The sequence below is a fragment of the Saccopteryx leptura genome, chromosome 1 (assembly GCF_036850995.1).
Source record: "Saccopteryx leptura isolate mSacLep1 chromosome 1, mSacLep1_pri_phased_curated, whole genome shotgun sequence".
NCBI classification, from domain to species: Eukaryota; Metazoa; Chordata; class Mammalia; order Chiroptera; family Emballonuridae; genus Saccopteryx; species Saccopteryx leptura.
Window position 1 is genome coordinate 1,189,982 of NC_089503.1, and position 13,019 is coordinate 1,203,000.

A 13,019-nucleotide genomic window follows, 5' to 3' on the forward strand; every position below is an offset into this window, starting at 1 on the left:
CATGGTCACGTGGCCCAGACAAACGGCCGGTGGCTCCTGTGTCCCTCTCGTGGTCACGTGGCCCAGACAAACGGCCGATGGCTCCTGTGTCCCTCTCGTGGTCACGCGGCCCAGACAAACGGCCGGTGGCTCCTGTGTCCCTCACGTGGTCACGTGGCCCAGACAAACGGCCGATGGCTCCTGTGTCCCTCTCGTGGTCACGCGGCCCAGACAAACGGCCGGTGGCTCCTGTGTCCCTCACGTGGTCACGTGGCCCAGACAAACGGCCAATGGCCCCTGTGTCCCTCTCGTGGTCACGTGGCCCAGACAAACGGCCGATGGCTCCTGTGTCCCTCACGTGGTCACGTGGCCCAGACAAACGGCCGATGGCCCCTGTGTCCCTCACATCGTCACGTGGCCCAGACAAACGGCCGGTGGCTCCTGTGCCCCTCACGTGGTCACGTGGCCCAAACGGCAGGTGACTCCTGTGTCCCTCTCGTGGTCACATGGCCCAGACAAACGGCCGGTGGCTCCTGAGGCGTGCTGTGCCCTCCCTGCGTTATCAGTGATCACCGGGGCATTTTTCATTCTCAATCTCCCCGCACGTCAGCGGGCTTATGTAACGAGGCCCCAGAGCGATCACGGGAGGGCGCGGGCCGGCATTGGAGGGGCCTGTCCTGGTGGCCTGGGGTCAGCAATGTCTGGCCGTCACTGGGCTTTCCCAAGAGCCAGGAAAGGGCTGTTAACCGAGAGTTCTCCATGTCCAGGGTCAGCAAGCCACCCGGCCATCTTCCTGTTTCCTGCACAGGTGGGGGGGGGACGTAAATGAGCTCCCCTGCAGGTCTGTGAGGGACCCCTCGTCCCTCTGTGGCCTGCGAGCCCCCAGCCAGCCCCTTCTCCAGGGAAGCCTGGGTGCTTCTCCTCCAGCAGGAGGACCCGTGGCACCTGCTCCTCCTACACGGCCCCCACGGCCCCTCTGTGGTTGACAGTCAGCCCTCACCTTTGCTTGTGGCCCCCATGGGAACACGGACTCCTGCTGAGAACGTGCAGGGCCAGCCCCCGCGGCGTGGGCCGGGCACACCCCCGGTTCAGCGCCGGCTTTGCAGACCCTCCCCGTGAAGGGTTCCAGACGGGAGTCCGGGGTGAGGGTGCACAGCGAGGACCGGACCCAGTGCAGCTGCCCTCGGCCAGACCGCAGGCTTCTCCGAGCCTTCCTGCGGGCTGCGGGCAGGGGATGGGCCGCGCTCCAGGCCACGCAAGTGTACCGGCCCTCCCGTGCCCTCCCCCTGCAGCCAAGCGTTGGCACGACTTACCGATAAGCCCGACAAGGCTCTCGGGCAGGGCCGAGGGTGAGCCCGCCTGGGGCTCTCGTGCACTGGCTGTGCCTCTGCTGTTGGAGGGGCTGCCATCTCTTCTGTCCCTCCCCCTGAAGTGGCCTTCCGGGGCTGCTCCCTGCTGACACGTGGAGGGGGGCCCGTCTCCGGCACAGACAGCGGGCGGTGTTGGGAGCAGGGCCCCGCGGGCATCCGAGTGCACCCACATGTGGACCCCGAGCAGGAGCTGCGGCTGGGCTTTCCCCTCCCCCGACAAAATCCAGGAGTCTGGACCCCGACTCCGGCTCCCTGCTGACCTGCCCCCTTTCACTTGGCCTGACGTTTTGTTAGGACAGCGGTAAACCTTCTGGGGGTGCTGCCTGCCCCGTCACACGCCTGCTGCCTCTCTGGACTCACCCCCGGCACCTGAGTTCCCTCCGGACGTGCCGTCGCTGTGGGCTCTGCGGCAAGGCCCCTCGCGGCCTTGAGGACGGGACGGGGGGCATTTCATCCTCACGACTCAGTGACCATTTGGGTATAAAATAAAAATCAAGGTCTTTTCCTGCAGCTCTTGAAAGATGTCACCCCAGGGGGCCTGTCACCTGCAAGTGGAGAAGTCTGAGGTCATTCTCACCTGCGCCTGGGACCTGCAATCTGCCCCCCTTCCCGGTAGTTGAGGGGTGGTTGCCTGTGGTAACAGAGTTGCTGTGCAGGTGCTGACCAGGTGGACGTCGAGGCAGGACCCTGAATGCCCAGTGCCACGGAGCTTCCTTCTGAATTCTGTCCCCGCCGGTCCCTTCTCTGCTCCTAGTGTCTCGTCAGCAGAGCCGTGAGAAGGGGCCCTCTCTCTGTGGGGGGCGGTGTGAGTGTCAGGATTCACCCGTTTGCTGCGCCGCCGTGGGGTCGCCACGGCGATTTATCTGTTCCGCGAAGGGTGGGTGGTTTGGTTATTCCCAGTGTCGGGTTATTCCTGACCCCGGCACCTCTGAACGTGGCCGTCCGGGCAGACAGGGTGTTTATGGAGGTGGCGGAGTTAAAACGAGGCCATCAGGGTGGGGGCCCCGGTCCGATGTGACGGGTAGATTTAGAGACAGACCCACCCACGGGGTTGGCACGTGAAGGTGACGCCTCCAAATGCTACGGAAGCCCCCAGGTGGGCAGCAACCTCCCAGCAGCGCGGGAGGGGGGGTCATGGACAAGGGGCTTCCCCGTGGCCCCTGAGGGAGCCGGCCGGTCACCACCTGGGTTCTGGACTTCATCCTCCAGAACCGGAGACACTGAACTTCTGTCGAGTCCCCCCCAGTCTGTGGCACTTAGTTCAGCGGCCCAAGGCCGCCGAGGCACCAGCTCCCGGCTGTCGTGAATAGAGTCGCTACAAACACCCGTGCCCCTGCGCCTGATGGCGTGACCACCACCGCTCCGGGGAGGACCCAGGGCGGAATCGTTGGGCCCTGTGGGAGGCTGTTTTCCACAGTGGTCCCTCCCAGGAGCTGCCCACGCTCCCCACCCGCTCAGCTCCGGGGACTGCCCATCCTGAGTGCCGGCCAGTCTGGCTGGAGCTCTAATGCATCCTGAGGCTTCTCGGTGCTGTGTCCAGGGGCCAGCCTCTCCGTTTCTTTCTTTCTTTCTTTCTTTCTTTCTTTCTTTCTTTCTTTCTTTCTTTCTTTCTTTCTTTCTTTCTTTCTTCCTTCCTTCCTTCCTTCCTTCCTTCCTTCCTTCCTTCCTTCCTTCCTTCCTTCCTTTCTTTCTTTCTTTCTTTCTTTCTTTCTTTCTTTCTTTCTTTCTTTTGTATTTTTCTGAAGCTGGAAACGGGGAGGCAGTCAGACAGACTCCCGCATGCGCCCGACAGGGATCCACCCGGCACGCCCACCAGGGGGCGATGCTCTGCCCCTCTGGGGCGTCGCTCTGTTGCGACCAGAGCCATTCTAGCACCTGAGGCAGAGGCCAAGGAGCCATCCCAGCGCCCAGGCCATTTTTGCTCCAGTGGAGCCTCGGCTGCGGGAGGGGAAGAGAGACAGAGAGGAAGGAGGGGTGGAGAAGCAGATGGGCGTTTCTCCTGTGTGCCCTAGCTGGGAATCGAACCCGGGACTTGCGCACGCCAAGCCGACGCTCTACCACTGAGCCAACCGGCCAGGGCCACTCCATTTCTTTCTTGTTTGGCTCTCAAGTCCCCTCCTTCTGAGGCCTTGGTCATCCACTGGGTAAACAGTCTCTGTTGTTCCTCTAATACTTTTCCTCTCCATTAAAATTTGTAGAAAACTTTTATTGTGTGTGTGTGTGTTTTTTTTTTTAAAAAGCACCTTACACGGAGGACCCGGGTTCGATTCCCGGCCAGGGCACACAGGAGAAGCGCCCATTTGCTTCTCCACCCCCCCTCCTTCCTCTCTGTCTCTCTCTTCCCCTCCCGCAGCCAAGGCTCCATTGGAGCAAAGATGGCCGGGCGCTGGGGATGGCTCTGTGGCCTCTGCCTCAGGCGCTAGAGTGGCTCTGGTCGCGGCAGAGCGACGCTCCGGAGGGGCAGAGCATCGCCCCCTGGTGGGCAGAGCATTGCCCCATGGTGGGCGTGCCGGGTGGATCCCGGTCAGGCACATGCGGGAGTCTGTCTGACTGTCTCTCCCTGTTTCCAACTTCAGAAAAATGAAAAAAAAAAAAAAAAGCACCTTACATAAAATTCCCCACCTTACCCGTCTTCAGTGCCCAGCTCAGTGGCATTGAGCACGTCCATACTGTTGTACAACCATCATCTCCAGAACTTCCCAGACTGACTCTCTGTCCCCACGAAACCCCCGCTCCCTGTCCCCTCCCCCAGGCCCGGCACCCACCACCATCTTCCAGTCTCTGTGGGTCTGACTCCTCTGGGGACCTCCCGTGAGTGGGTCACAGGCCGTGTCCTCCTGAGTCTGGCTTATCCACTCGGCACAGTGTCCTCAAGGTCCCTGCGTGCAGCCTGTGTCAGAGCGTCCCTCCTTCCTTCTCAGGGCTGAGTGCTACCCCACTGCGCATACGAGCTGCACGCTGTGCGTCCACCCTGCGTCCACGGACACGCAGGCTGCCTCCACCTCCACGTGGACTTGTCTGAGCCTCGGTCGTCCTGGAGACATGCCAGCATCTTCTCCGGAGAAAGCAGAGAGGAGCCCAGGCCCTCAGCCCCATCTGGACCAGTCCTGTCCTGATCAGACCCCCACTTGAACCCTGGGAGGAGCATCTGCAGGTGGGACCCACCAGCCTGGGGCTTGGGTGGTGGTGGGGGGTAAGAGCAGATTCTGGGGGTGCTGGCCTGGTTATTGCCACTGTCACACACATCTTCACCCTCTGTGATCGGGACACTGATGCCGACCTCTGACCCCTGACCTTTGAACCCCAATCCAGGCACCTGGTGTTAGGGTGAAACCAGGGAGAGGCTGCAAGGCCCTCATCCAGCCTGCTTTCTGGGGTCCCATTGACCCTCCCCCGCTTGCCCAGCTGCAGCCACTATACTGACCATCTGACCAGCGCGCAGCCTCAGTCTTTCTCAGCATCTCTGTCTCTATCTCTGTCTGTCTCTGCCTATCTCTATCTCCCTATCTCTGTCTTATCTCTGTCTCTCCCTGTCTCTCCCTATCTGTCTCTGCTTTTCTCTATCTCTCTGTGTCTCTGTCTCTCCCTGTCTCTATCTTATCTCTATCTCTCTGTGTCTCTGTGTCTCCCTATCTCTGTCTTCTCTGTCTCTCCCTATCTCTGTCTTCTCTGTCTCTCCCTATCTCTGTCTCTGCCTTTCTCTATCTCTCTGTGTCTCTATCTCTCCCTATCTCTGTCTTATCTCTGTCTCTCCCTGTCCCTGTCTCTGTCTCTCCCTATCTCCCTCTGTCTTTCAGGCCCCTCCCTGTCCCGGGTGTTGACCAGCAACTGCGTCATTTGATAGGACTTAATTAAAACCCAATAAATCTGATCACTCACTGGGGCAGGTAGCCGGGCCAGCCCTGTGTGCAAACAACCAGCATCCGTGTGGCCTCCGCCCGCTGTTGGGGGAATTCGGGGACCAGGCGGCGGGGCTACGAGCTGGGACAGACCTCCAGCACGTGGGCATTCCCCCCAAACCACGCCGACCCCTCCTCCCTCAGGGCCCCTTCCAAGCGGAAAGGGGGCAGTGGCTGGAGTGCTGACTCACAGGAGGGCAGCGAGGCCGTGGGAGGGGGCGGGCGTGGGGGTCTTGGGGAGCCTCTCGGGTTACAGGCCGAGGGCAGAGCGCTCAGGTGAGACTGTGGGTTCTGAATGCTTTTCAGCGCTGACCTTCAGCTCCGCTCCTGCCAGAGGGTAGGTGTGAGAGCAGAACCCTGGCTTGGGACGCCGGCTGGTCTCTGTAGCCGGGCCCCGTGTGGCAGCCACGTGGGTCACAGAGGCCGAGACAAGGAGGGTCGGACCCAGGGAAGTTACCACCCACGGTGGCGATGCTGAATTCTGAGTCTCAGGGGCCGGAAGCCAGGGGCCGTGCAGAGGGGCTGGCGGTCCGGAGGGGGTCGGCTTGGGGAGCCTTCTGTGCCCATGTCTCAGACCTCCAGTTTTCTGGTCACTGAGCTGCCCACTGCCAACTGGATGGGCCACCTGTTGGCACGTCCGTCTGTCCATCGTGTCGACCCTGCACTGTCCTTGTGAATGAGCTCCTGTGTGCCACGCTCCCATCGCGACATGCTCCTGGAAATCCGGGTGATGGGGGCTCCGGGCAGAGCAAACCCCGCTCTGGTTTTTTTTTGGGGGGGAGGTGCCTCGGCCTCACAGCTTGTCAGGAAGGGCCGGGTAACACTGGGGCGCCACCTCGTCCGCAGTCCTGCTGAGCCCCTGCTGGACAGTGGCGTGGAGGGTGGGTCTGCCACTCCGTGCTGCCCCACAGAGCTGCCAGATGGGGAGGGGGGCCCGACAGGAGGGGCCACACCTTGGGGAGGACCTACAGGCTGCAGCTCGTGCAGGGCTGCTCAGACCCCCCACCCACGGCGTCCATGGACTCTCACAGCCCGATTCCCCGCGTTCCAGGGTGAGCCAGGGCTCCAGGCCGACCCCACCGGGCTGACCACGCCTCCGCCATCGCTCACGCAGCCACCAGGCGTTCCCGCCTCGCGTTGCCCCGACAACGCCGTGCCGGTCATTGAGGACGATGTGGGGGTGCAGCGCGGCCTCCCGAGTGGACCCTCCACCCCTGGGCCTTGTCACGGGAGACCCGGGAGAGGGGGTGGGAGGCCCGCAGGGGCGGCTGATGCTGCCCTCCGGCCCGCAGACGCCCCGAGGAAGCTCTGCTTTGAGCACCTGACACAGAGGAAGCCAATCCGTGGGCCGGTCCCCGTTCCACGGGCACCCACTCCTGACCGGCCACCTAGGTGGCCCTGGCCGCCACCTGTGTGGTCACCCCTGTGTGTCATTCTCTCACGGGCAGGGCCACGTCCACACCCGAGCATCTCCCCCTCGGAAGAGCCCATGGCATAGAGCAGGGGTTCCCAAACTTTTTACACAGGGGGCCAGTTCACTGTCCCTCAGACCGTTGGAGGGCCGGACTATAAAAAAAACTATGAACAAATCCCTATGCACACTGCACATATCTTATTTTAAAGTAAAAAAACAAAACGGGAACAAATACAATATTTAAAATAAAAAACAAGTAAATTTAAATCAACAAACTGACCAGTATTTCAATGGGAACTATGGGCCTGCTTTTGGGTAATGAGATGGTCAATGTACTCCTCTCACTGACCACCAATGAAAGAGGTGCCCCTTCCGGAAGTGCAGCGGGGGCCGGATAAATGGCCTCAGGGGGCCGCGTGTGGCCCGCGGGCCGTAGTTTGGGGACCCCTGGCATAGAAGAAGGTGCCCATATGGGACATATCCTCCAGGGCGGCCAGCCGGGCACAGGGCCCCAAAGCCTTCAGAAGTGGAGGAACGCAGGACGTCCCCAGCCTGGAGGTGACCGTCACCTGGTCCTCTTGTACCTCCGCCAGCACTGCTAATTTCATGAGGCTCAGAAGGGGCAGAAGGGGCCTTAACGTCCAATAAACACACTGCCCGGGAAGCCCAGCGTCCTGAAGGCCCGACCTTCTGCTCCTCACTGGACACTGCTGCCCAGAGGGAGCCCAGATGGCCAGAAGCGGGCTCCTGGACACCCTTTCAGACTGGGGCATCTGGACACCCCTGACCATGAGCCAGGGCACAAGCATGGCTGCCTGGATGCTGGGTCACGGTTCTGAGTCACATTCCCTCTGTCACCCAGGGCCTGACCTCCCCTTCCTGGGTCATGTTCCCAGGGCCCACAGCACGATAGGCCAGGCCTTTGTTTTCCCAGGGAGGAGAGCGGGAGACGGTGCTTTCCCTCCCTGCGGGCAGGCGTGACTTCTGCCGCTCCAGTGTCGAGCGCCCGGCTCCCTCCCGGGCCCCTCGGTGCCCACGGGGCCACAGCCCTGACTCAGGCTTCCCCAGGGAACCCGGAACTGTCCGGACCTCGGGCGGGAAGAGGTCCCGGATTAGCCTGGGGGGAAAGCACCCGGCCTTTGTCGGCCGCCCGCGGGGCCGTCCTCAGATTCCACTCTGGGGAAACAGCGGCCTCGCTAATCCCCCACAGACGCGGCCTGCAGGCTCGGCGGTCTGGTCTGCGTCCGGCCTCCCCGCTGCCAGGAGTGTCCACTGGGGTTCGTCTCGGGCCGTCCCGGGTCGGTCACCCCCGCCCCCAGCTCCCAGCACCCGCTGTCCACCCTCAGTCTCCGGGAACTCGACCACTTTAGGGAACCTCACACACGAGTGAAGAAATCACACAGTATCTGTCCCTCTGTGACGGTCACTTCACTGGGCACAATGTTCTCAAAGTCCATCTGTGCGGCAGCAGGGGTCAGCATGTCCCCCCTTGTGAAGGCTCAGGGATGTCCACTGTGTGGGTGGACCACCCCGTGTTCGACCATTTGTCTGTCCACGGACACCTGGGTCTCTCTTCCTCATGGCTACTGTGGACCTGCGTGTAATCCGTGAGGTCACACAGGGAGCCGGCTGCCCCCAGGAGAGGGCTCTCTGGGTGGGCAGTTTCCAGTGGCCAGGGGCAGGGGGACAGGGCTGTGGTGTTGGAGGGGCCCAGGTGGCCTCCACAGTAACAGTATCCAGCGCACAGGCCCACCAGCAGCCACAGAAGTCCACCCTGTTCACGCCCTCTGTCCACTCCCAGGGAGCCTGAGCGTGGCCCTGCTGGTCCACCCTCCGTGCTGTCCAGGGCCCTGTCCTTTTCCAACCCCCACTGCGCCCCAGTTCCTCTGTGCTGACAGCCAGCCCTGTGGGCAGGGGGCCCGTTTCCTGCTCCCACAGGGTCCCGGCCAGCCCTGCACCTGACCCGACACTCTCGATGTGAGGCTGGGGACTGAGTCCCAGAGTCCCCCAGCAAAGTGTGGCCCTGCCACCCTGCTGCCCTGCCTGGAGCTGCCCGACTGGGAGGGGCCAAGGGGCACAAGCCTGGGGTGGGCAGATACTGTCCGGCCATCCAGGAGGGGCGTCCAGACACCCAGAACCTTCCCTCCTACAGGCTGGGTCTCCCCTGGACTGGGTCCTGCCACGGCCACAGACATAGGCCGCTTCCTTGCCCGGCTGTCCTGCAGGTGGGCATGGCCCCAAGGTGACCCCTGCAGGTGTGAAGAGCAGGGCAGCGGGAGGACCCTCGGCTCTGGCCTCCGGGTGGACAGCTGAGGCCATAGAGCAAGCCCCTCCCCTCCCCCCTCCCCCCTCCCCGGGCCAGCCCGGGCTCCTGTGGGGTGCAGCCTGGCTGACCCCACGGTAAGAAGATTAGCGCTGTGTGCTCCCCGCCTGAGACTGGCTTTATCAAAGCCAGGATGTTGTCTCAGGTGGAGCTGGGCAGGCCCAGGTGAGGCGGGCGTTCCCAGGCCGCAAACGGCCCCGCAGCACCACTCCCACACGGCAGGGGAGGGTCAGGGAGGCTGGACCGGGGTCACTCTGCTGGCCTGCGGGTCACGGGCAGGGGGATGGGGCCCAGGGTCTCTGTCGTTGGGGACTGGGGGGGGGGGCTGGGCAGAGGGGCCCGGGGTGGGTGCAGGGGGGGCGGGTGGGGCCAGGTGGGTCTCTCCCCATCTGTCTGTCCACCTGCCCCAAGGGCCAGCCTGCGTCCAGTCAGGCGGAGAGCTGCACGGCCAGAGCCCCCAGCCCCTCCCTGATGCTCCTGCCTCTTGGACTTCCTGCTCTGAACCTCTGCCCTCGGACGTCTGCCCACTCCCAGCCCACGTCCGAGCCTCAGCAGAAGGCACCCTCTGTTGTGCCCCCGAGGGGCAGTGGAGCCCCCACGCCCCCTTGACGCTGTGTACACAGAGGGGCGATGGGCCCCTTGGCCGAGCCCAGAACTGCCCGGAGTCTTGAGGACCTGTCTCAGCCGCCTGTCCCTCGGGGCGGTGGGCCGGGGGGGCCCTGGGGCTGGCGTGGAGCCCACCGGGGGAGGAGAGCAAACACCTCTTTGTCTGCAGCCTGGGCTTCCTTTCAAGGGGCACCGGGGACAAACGCCTGGGGGGCCATTCAGCCTGCAGTCTAGACAGTCCCCACGCATGGGCAGTGGGGCCAGGCACCTGGGCGCGGGTCCGATGTCCCCGAGTCCCCCAGCAACCTGCTGTGGGGCCAGAGGACGGGCAGCAGAGGCCGTGGTCCAGGGGTGAGACTGGGGTCTCCCTCTGCCTCGGTGGGGCTGTCACAGCAGAGCCCTTTCCTCCTCCACGGTCCCCTCCTCCAGGAAGCCAGGTGGACCTGGCCTCCCCCGAGGGCCCCAGAGGGCCTCTGCCCACTGAAGCCTCAGAGGTTAGCGTAACTAACTGGCCAACACAATAAGCAGTGGGTGAGACCCGGACGGGGTGAGACCCGGACGGGGGGACCCAGGGCCTCCCCGTCACCAGCAGCGTGCCTGGGGGAGCCGCTCTGAAGGCAGCAAACAACAGATAAAACCCCCTGGCGTGAGGCTGCGGAGGACCACGCGCTGTCAGAGAAAGAGCATTTCCCCCGAGAGGCGGCAGAGGGGACCTGGCGTCGTGAAAATTGTCACGGGGGAAACGACACCTGTTTCAGAAAGTATCTGTTCCTTCGAGGGAAACACTGACTCGGTGACACGCTAAGAGCAGGACACCAGACAAGATCAGAGGCGGAGAGACTGTGGTGGGGAGTCCCCCCAGTAGACCTGGGGGGAGGGAGGCCGTGTCTGGGGCGGGGGGGGGGGGCTTATCGGAACTAACGGCCTAAAGAGCGGGGACAGCCCGAGGCGTGTGGAGGACGGGGGGCGTGCCCTGAGAATCAGGGGAGAGAGGACAAGGTCACGCCGGTGTGAGGGGCTCGCTGCGCATCAGACCAGCACGCCTGGCCAGCGGGGATGGGAGACTCAGGACAAAACAAAGGATCAAGCACAACCGTTTGCAAGACCAGGGAGCAGCCCAAAGGAGACGGCAGTCAGAGCCACGAGCCCCGGAGAAAGAGCAGTGAAGGGGGCGTGGCGTGGTCCACGCGGGCCGGCTTTCCCCGGAGGGGTCTCCCGGTCTTCAGGCTCCGGGGGAGAGCCCGGCTGGGGACCCAGCTCACCAGCAGGGCTCCGGAGTCCGAGGTCGAAGCTCCAGCTTGCTGGAGGGACCGGAAACTAGGAAGGAAGTGACAGAAAGAATGGAGCGGCGTTATGGGCTGCCTCCTTAAAAATCAGCACAGCAGCCTGGCCAGGCGGTGGAGCAGTGCACAGAGCAGCGGACTGGGATGCTGAGGACCCAGGTTCAAAACCCCGAGGTCGCTGGCCTGAGTGTGGGCTCACCAGCTTGAGCGCGGGGTTGCCGGCTCGAGTGTGGGATCATAGTCATGACCCCATGGTTGCTGGCTTGAGCCCAAGGTCGCTGGCTTGAGGAAGGGGTCAGTGGCTCGGCTAGAGCCCCCTGTTCAAGGCACGTATGATAAAGCAATCAATGAACAACTAAAATGGCACAACTACAAGTTGATGGCATCTCATCTCTCTCCCTTCCTGTCTGTCTGTCCTTCTCTCTCTCACTTAAAAAAAACTGACAGCAGGTGAGACTCAGGACTGCAGTGGAAGGAAACAGCAGAACGCTAAATGACGTAAGCTGAGGCTCAGACGTCGAAGTTCAAGTTCGCCACATTAGAGCCACATCAGAGCCACGTCACAGCCACATCAGAGCCACAATGGAGCCACATTGGGGCCACACCGGAGCCACATTGAGGCCACATCAGAGCCACATTGAAGCCACATTGGAGCCACAACAAAGACACATTGGAGCCACATTGGAGCCACATTGGAGCCACAATGGAGCCACAACGGGGCCACGATGGGGCCATGTTGGAGCCACATCAGAGCCACAATGGAGCCACATCGGGGCCACACCGGAGCCACATTGAGGCCACATCAGAGCCACAATGGAGCCACATCAGAGCCACATCAGAGCCACAATGGAGCCACATCAGAGCCACAATGGAGCCACATCAGAGCCAGGCTTCAGGAGTAGGACCATGTCCCAGGACCAAGCACAAGGCCCTGGAATAACTGAAGCCTGAGGCCCCTCCAGGTCCGGTCGACCCATCGGTAACGAAAGTACCTTCCAGGGAGACAAGTGAATCTAACATCCCTGCTGTGTGTCACGCACAGGGTCCTGTGTACAGTAAGTCGGCAGCACGTGAGCGACTTACCACTAAGAAGGAGAAGACAGTCAATAGAGACCCCCTCCCTGCCCCCGGACCAGGTGTAGGAATTAGGACACTGTCAGGTAACCACAATGAACATGTTAAATGACTTACTGGATTGTGGGGTGGAATTCACAGCAAAGAGGCTGTGGAAACTCCTGAGGAAGAGCCCAGGGGAAATGTTGAAACGGAAGAGAATAAAACTACGTCTGAAATAAACCAGCTGCCTTGAAAAGTCTCGGTGCACCTGTGAGGTAATATCAAACATCAAGTTGAAGAAGAAGAAAGAAAAAAGGGGAGTAGGAAAAAATATTGGAAGAAAAATAATAGCAAAATGTTTTTCAAGGTCGACTCAACACATCAACTCTTAGCTTCAAGAAATAGAGCTCAAGCAGAATAAATAAAAACAAACAAAAAAACAAACTCCCCACACCCTGAGATGCACAACTCAATCTGCTAAAAAGAAAATGTAAAGAAGGCAGCCAGGAAGATAAAAATACATATATGCACGAAGAAAACGAATACCAGTCTGGTCGATATAAACGCAACCGCCTAAGATTTATATTCAACGTAAGTGGACGAAACACTCAATCAAAGGCAGAGATTTTCAGATCGGACACACACACAAAAAGCACAACCCAATTCTCCGCTGCTCGCAGGAAACACATTGTAAGTGTAAAGGACACAGATAGGTTATCAGTAAATGGATGGGTCCCTGGCCAGGTGGCTCAGCTGGTGGAGGCGTTATCCTGACATGCTGAGGTTGGGGGTTCCATCCTCAGGTTGGGGGGGGCCATGCAGGACTCAACAACCAGTGACGGCACAGATGAGCGGAGCAGTGGGGTCGACGTTCCTCTGTCTGTCTGTCTGTCTCAGTCTCTCTCCCTTTCTCTCTCTCTCTAAAAAAATCAATGAAAGAAAATAGTAAAAAAGAAGGGGAGGGGGGAGAAGCTTAGGAAAATGTATGCCATGTGACCAGTAATCACGAGAAAGCCAGAGTGGCTAGATTAATAGCAGACAAAACAGACTTCAGGACAAGGAGTCTTACCAGAGGCAGAAAGGGACATT